The 7,641-nt window shown below is 43.0% G+C and overlaps 1 long non-coding RNA gene across 1 annotated transcript; it reads left to right on the top strand.

Moving 5' to 3' along the window:
* The first annotated feature begins 28 nt into the window (after nucleotides 1–28).
* LOC125487299 lies at nucleotides 29–7,214 on the top strand. Its single transcript, XR_007265785.1, has 2 exons — nucleotides 29–1,659; nucleotides 4,824–7,214. It is a non-coding gene; the product is annotated as an uncharacterized LOC125487299 (long non-coding RNA).
* Nucleotides 7,215–7,641: the final 427 nt, after the last annotated feature.

Genomic DNA, 7,641 nt, shown 5'->3' with positions numbered 1-7,641 from the left:
TTTCAAAAGATACCATTGAATCTGTATCCACCAACTTTTTGCACACCAGAATTGTAACAATATCCACCTTTGAAGGAAAATCAACTCAGCTCCACTGTGGGCTTATTTGCTCCTTATTTACTATGTCAAAGTTCCTCATCATTTTGAACAGCCCTGTTAAACCTGCTCTATAGTTATATTCTTTGAGCTTTAAACCAGGGTTTGGGAGTCTAGACTAACAAAATGTTTGCCCTGGTGAGTATCAGTATTAACTCAAATTCCTGGCAACTAATCAATGCAATAGTCTGAGTTGCTGTAAGTTCGATGCCAGTTTACCAATAAACATATCACATGCTAAACTGTCAATATGGTCTCGGTTAAGGAGGGATTAGGGTTTTACCTTGTTTAAAATCATGGAGCAAGTGCATGGGATCGGAATAAGGTGTAATTTCAATGGCTTCTAGAAGTAATTGACCCAAGTAGAGAGAGAAGGCCCGTATTAATATCAAAGAGAGTTCAGCAGACTTTAGACCTGTTTCTGTTCCACATTGCATCATGTGACAGAGGCTCTGTGAGATTAATCTCCTCCTCCTATGCTGTGTTCTGCAGAGACTTGAACTACAAAGAGTCAGATTGTTTGACAATAGGAAAACAGAATAAACAATGTTTGAATTGTGTCAGATCCAGCATTGAGCAAGTTTCTTTTAGTCCATCTGAATATAAACTTGTTTCAGTAATGTTTCAAAGTATCTGTTTTAACTGAGAAGTTTGCCTGTCATTAGTATTTTCACCACCTCTAGATGATTGGCAGGATCCTATGTATTTTCTGACACGTTATTACACAGTTGTGGTGTCATAATAATCCCTGGTGCACTACCCCCATAATGGTGTCTTTAAAGCTGCAAATTCAAATTCCAAGGACACTCTTGGAAATGGGAATGCAGAACTCCAGGTGGGAATGGAGAACTCCAACTTGGAACCGCTGCCATTTCTCCAGCATAACCTGGCTGGAAGTGAATGGGAAACCAAGGATTTACATGTGTCGGGGAGGTTTCTGCTGCACAGTTACAACATTGGAACCAGAGAGACAGTTCACAGACCCAGCCTTAAAAAGGCATGAATAAACTGCTATGTTTTTCTGTGAAGAGTGGAACAAAGAATTGGAAAGGGGATAGATGAACAAAAACTTAACCTGTTTACATGACATTCCCCAGGTATGTTAGCAGTAACCATCTCATTTCACAAAAGTCTATAAACATTTGATGCTTAAAAAATGATTTGTTTGTTGGGCTACTTCAGAGGTTTACAATTAGGGCTCAGATGAATGAGGATAGTTGAGATCCTTTCCCTGGGAACATTGATGAACTGTTTACAAAGTTCAACAGCTTTCAGTGTTTGTGAGCTGTCGCATGGATCTAGAATAGTGTTTGAATGTGTGACCTCTTTGGGCTTGCTGGTCCAGTAATGTAGCCAACCACCCAATAGTACATACCTCCTTTCATCCAGTGACAGCTTCTCAGTGAACATTAAATGCAAGTCTCTCTCACTCTCTGACAGGTGCTTCGTATGATGTTGGAGGCACAAGTTACAGATGACCAATTGGAGAGCATCACTGACCGAACGATCCAGGAGGCTGACCTGGATGGAGATGGTGCCATCTCATTCGAAGAGTTCCGAATGGTACTGCTGTTTCAGGGAGCTGAGTCCAATCGAGGGGTTGGGAAAATCCTATTGTTTAGATAGTTAACTATCAGTTCATCAGCTCACTACATAGTATGTGAAATCACATGAATCATGGAGGGAACTGAGTCAATGTGTGAACTTGATGCACTTCTTTGAAAATTCATTCATGGGGTGTGGGCATTGGCAGTCAAGCAACTGTTCATTGCCCATCCCTAATTACCATTGAGAAGGGGGTTGGTGAGATGCATTCTGGGGGTTGGGGGGAGGAGGGTTTCTGGGACAGTGTTAGGATTAGTCTGGGTACTTCAGGGAGGTGCAGGGTGAAATTAACTTGAGTTGCACTCCTGATCAATCTCTATTGATTCCTGAAGTGGGAGGTCTGGGTGGTACAATGGGCTGTCCCTGCTTCTGAGCCAGAACATCTGGGATCAGGTCCCACTAAAGGGCTTGATGGTCAAGAAAGGTGCATTCATTATAGCCAAATAGGCCGAGTGTGCACTTGTAAATCTTTCCAACGCAAGCCACTGGCAGGTGGAAAGAGTGAGAGAAATTCATGGTCTGCCATCGGATGGAGAGGATATTAGAGCCTCTCCCATCACTATCCATAGCTACAACCTCATGAAAAGGGAAGGGTGCTACAGAAACTTGGACTCCTTGTTGGGGCTGGTTGCCTGGACAGCCAGTATGGATCAGATTGGTGCCAATAGCAAGGGGTACATTCCCCTTTTGTCCTGGGATTAAGTCAGGTCCTGCCTTGTTGGTGCAAGTTGAGACAGTGGGTCGGACAGTCTTGGACAGGGAACTGAAGATAAAGGCTCTCTGTGTGGATCCTGAATGAAGGCTGACATCAAACCATGTGATAATTCTGTTGGATGGGCTGAGGGAAGAAGAATGACTACCTGGTGTTTCTAGAATAATGTCATAAATCCTCAAGCCCAGTGTGTGGGTATTCTGATATGTTTTGTCATACACTGTACATCCTTTACTTTGATCACACATTTGAGGTCTTGGAAACACTAAGGTCTGGTTAATACGCTTTTTAATTAAATCATTTCAATAAAACACAACCCCTCAATTAATATCCAATTAATACTTCCCATGCGCACCTCAGGAGTCTGCCAGTGTGTCCTCTCCATAGCTCACTCTCGCCCTAGAAAGACAGGGCCAAAGTTCCCAGGATCTTTAGCTTGTTGTCTCTTTGGTAGGTTTCATTGTGTGGGATAAACATGCGTTCCATTTGTCGCCATATTCTGTGTTTACTGCTGCTTAATTAAACTCAGATTGTGAGGTCAGTGACCATCATCAGGTTGAGTAGTTTATTGCCCTGCAGATATTCCATGTGAGGCCTCATTGTTCTCTGCAGTAGTGTCCATTCTTCAGGTCCCGACCCGAAATGTCAACTTTCCTGCTCCTTTGATGCTGCTTGGCCTGGTGTGTTTCCTCCAAATCCTCACTGTGTTGTCTCTGACTCCAGCATCTGCAGTTCTTGCTATCTCAGCGGCTTATTCAGAGCATCACTTCTCCAGAGTCTCGTATCTATCTGTGCTAAATTACTTGTCTCATGGACAGTTATTAAGGAGTTAATGGTTCCTGTTGTCCATTTCCACTAAAGAATGAATAGAGCTCGTTATGGCTGTTTCGCCATCAATTGTCTCTCGATTTGAGGATGGTGCCTACTCAAGGTTGTGAGTTTCTGCCATGAGGTTCATCTTGTGACTGAACAGGCCGGTCATTGGCTCTGTGATCTTTGGGCACATGGGACAGAATGTCCCATTAGGCAGTGGGATCCAGAGTACAAGATTTGCTTCCCTTTGTTTCCTTCTCTGCTTTTCGCCTTAATGATGAGGCAGAGCAGCGGTAGAGAAGGTAGGCTGTTCACTTGTTACTGATATAAAACCATGCTGTCCCTGTGGAACTGAAGTCAAGACACCTACAGAAAGGGTAATATGAGGAAGCAATGCATGTACGGTTTCATATCAAATATTTCTCTCTTGTGCTAACTGGGGCTATGTGGTAATATACCAGCCCCTAGGTTACAAGTCCCACATCAGCAACCCAAATGCGCAAATCCATACTGATGTTCTAGTGCTGCACTGAGGGAATGCTACATTAACATTTATCTAAGAAAACTATACCTCCATTGATGAGATTCCCTTTTGCCTGCTTGGGTGGGTATTTAAGATCCCAGGGCACTATTTTGAAGAACAGGAGAATTAACCCTGGTGTCCTGGCTAATAAACATATAAATTAGCAGCAGAAGTAGGCTACTTTGGCCCTTGAGCCTGCACCGCTATTAAGAACATATAATAATACATCAGGGTTAATGCTTCCGCTGTCCTGGAAAATAGTGCCCTGCAATCTTAAACACCCACCCACGCCAAGGGGAGCTCATTAATATCGTACCTAAGAAAACTGTACCTCATCCATGTAGTACTCTGCCAGTGCTGCACTGGAATGTCAGTCAAGATTTGTGCGTTTGGGTTGCTGAAGCGGGATTTGAGCCCAGGACCTTGTGACCTAGGGACTGGTATTTTACCACTGAACCCCAGCTAACACAGCAGAGAGGTGTTTGACATGAAAAAGTCCATGCAGTCCTTCCTCACATTGTCCTCTCTGATTATTCCACATTCCTGCCTGATCTCTTACCTCCTTGCTTAACAATCATTTATCCCCCTCAATGTTACTGCTTCCACCACCTTTTCAGGAAGAGAGTTCCAAAGACTCACGACCCTCTGAGGGAAATAAAATCTCTTTATTTCTGTCTGAAATGGACAATCCTTACTTTTAAAGAATGACCCCTTGTTCTGGACTCTCCCTCAACAGGAAATATCCTCTCCATATCTACCCTGTTGAGACCCCTCAGGATCTTACATGGTTCAACTGAGTCAACTCTTACTCTTCTAAACCCCAGGAGATACAAGCCCAGCTTGTCCAATATTTCCACAGCAGACAACTCTCCCCATTCCAAATATTACCTTCAACCAATATCACAAGTAAAGGATGCTCCGATCATTATCACATTGCTGTTTTTGGGATCTTACAATGTTTTTCCTATGTTACAATAGTGACTTGATCAGCTAAACAGCAATTTGAGATCTGGTCAGCATGAAAATTTCCATATAAATGCAAACCTTTCCTTTTGTTTGTTTTCCACCTTGCAGTCACTCGAGAATATTAACTTGGAACACAAGATGAGCATTCGATTTCTTCAGTAATGCCTGGACTGCTGCCCAGTGGGAGGTTCACCCATGAAATGCATTCCTGAGGAGAGTAAATGGACTGAGACATAAACTGCCATGTTGATGTTTCCATATTGAGATTTCAGTGGCTTCCTTGAATCATCCGCCCCAGTCACATGTTTCATTGAGCTTCTGCAGGGGTCTCTGCGGGGAGTGGGAGATTTTGGCATAATTCCCAACCAGTCTTCTGTTCTCTGGCAATGATGGGATTGCAAATCAGGAAGCAGAAAAGTCACCCAGGATTCCCACTCCTGTTTTGTGACACTCAGGGCAGAATTTAATCCAGGCAATGGTTATGAGAGCCCCACATCTCTTCCATGAGGGAAAACACATCGAACTAACATGCATGATCAGTAGTGAACCTTCCCCGGAATCAAGGATCCTGGAAGGTAGAAATCCTGCACCCCCCACCCCTTCCCAAGCAGAGGTGAGCAGCTGTTATTGCAGGCAGCGCCGCCAGGAATACAGTCACCTGAGGCTGAAGTTCACCGAAGAGTTCAAACCACTGGCGAGGGTGGGCTGGAAGGTGGAGTGTGGAGGTGCTGTCAGTGTGTCCCATCTTCCCAATGTCAGGTTCCTTTTTCAGGCCATTGTTTGCTCCGCAGGCGGCCAGCTGAATTTGAGAAAACCCATCTTAGTCGAATATGCTCTGTCACAGTCAGTGTTCACAACAGCGAGTCTGTTGTGGGATGATGTCAGTCCATCATCCCTAGAAACAAAGTGGGTGAGACATAGGGGTAGCCTGGTGCTGAGATGGGCTGTTAAAATAGCCCACCTCAGTTATCTGGGACCTCCTCCTTCTTGTTTGCTTACATTTAAGCCCTCCAGCCATCACATCTCTCACTCCATCATATTCCCACCTGCCCCATATGTTACCTTCATGCCAGCTCATGCCCCACACACCCCAGTGGCCCTTCAAGTTCCTTCCTGACAACTCGAACCACTTCCATACCCATTTATCTAGTACAGGATCAACAAATCTTACAATACCAATGGCACATGTGGCACTGCTTTCACCATTCATTATTCTTTATTTCAAAAAGAAAACTTGCCACAAACCAATAAAATGTTAATCAACCAGACCTTTCAAGTATCAATTACAAATTATAAACATTTGACGCCTGTTTATTTTAAGCAAATAAACACTGAGCCATTGATAAACATGATCACACAAAATAACTTATGGTACCATCATAAATCTGTAAATCTAATTTACAGATGTGTCTGAAATCTCATGCTTGGCTGAAGCCGGGACTCCCAGAAAAGGATTATGAGTGAGCTTGTTGAGGGAAGTGGAGCTTGTTGACAGAAGTGCAGAGTAGGTTGACCAGCCAAGATGCTCCTGATGCTGGAAAACTGACTGCAATTTTGTTTTGTTATTCCTTCATAGAATGTGAGCACTTGTTGCTAATCGTTAATTGTCATTGGGAGTTGACAGTGAACCATCTTCTTGAACTGCAACAGTCCATGTGGTGCAGGGGCACTCTGTTACTTAGGGTGGGGAGATTCCAGGCTAACCCAATGACAGTTAAAGAAGAGCGATTATAATTTGTTATAAAAATAGATCAGTACCCCACGTTACTTACAGATATATTGAACTTTTAAATATAACATATGTTTTTAAACAAAAGACATGAAAGTCAAAGAATAGCTGAGGATGTAAATTCAGTAGCTGTCTAAAATCTCTATGTGGATCACATGGAATCCAAGAGGAATCATGACATTGTTATACCTTGAAGAGTGTCATGGGAACTTAAAACAGAAACACTTCAAAGGGAGAGACACTGTTCAGAAAACTGAGCTGTGTTCTCCCATGGGTTATGTACCAGACTGATGAATTGGAAAAAATGAAAGGCAGTTCTGGGCAAAACGTGTTTCTTTTACAAATGTAAAGAGTTAAAAATAGCCCCAACCCTAGTCTCTGTGCATTAGTGTGCTAGTTTGTGCATCAAGTTCCAGCATGCTAAAGAGTGCTGTGAAGAGGCACAGCTGAAATTTTCAAAAGACACTACAGGTAAAAGAAATAGTCTCCCTCTCGGCTGAAAACAAGCCAAGTCAGCAAACCACTGTTGAAGGAAACTGGATAAACTGCTTTCAGTTAACTGCAGAACTAAGAATCTCCAAATTACCAAAATTGCTGCTACCAGAATCACCCACCTTAACACTAATAATCAGTTTGTCATGGGCAAGTTGAAGATCACTTTTGCTTTCTAGATTCACTTTACATTTCAAATCTGTGTGTATATTTGACATATTTTGATGATCTTTTCTCATGTTTTAGTCACTAATAAACTCACTCTTGCTTTAACTCAAGAAATTCTGGTTAAGTTGGCTTGTTTTCAAACATAAACATATTTTGGGCTGGGACAAGGCACATGATGAAATCTTGTGTGACTAATGGAAACATGGGTTGAACTAAGAAGAGGACCTGGTTCTTGCCTCCTCATGTGGGAGCATAACTTTGGAGTATCCCACCCAGAACTGTAATAAATTTGGGAACCTTGCTGGTGGACCAGTCGCAAAATGTTCCAAGTCAGAATGGTGACTTTGAAAACACTACCCATAAGTTCCTCTCCGATATCTGTGCTCTTGTTCTTCCAGCTGATACAGGCTGTGGGTTTAAATGATGCTGTTGAAGGAGGCTTGGTGAGTTGCTCCAGTACATCTTGCAGATGGTACATGCTGCTACTATTGAGTGGTGGTGGTGATAGGAGCCTAACAAGCTGCAGATTCATCCTGG

This window comes from Rhincodon typus, chromosome 39 (assembly GCF_021869965.1).
Source record: "Rhincodon typus isolate 14 chromosome 39, sRhiTyp1.1, whole genome shotgun sequence".
Lineage (NCBI taxonomy): Eukaryota > Metazoa > Chordata > Chondrichthyes > Orectolobiformes > Rhincodontidae > Rhincodon > Rhincodon typus.
This window is presented reverse-complemented; position numbering and strand designations above follow the sequence as displayed.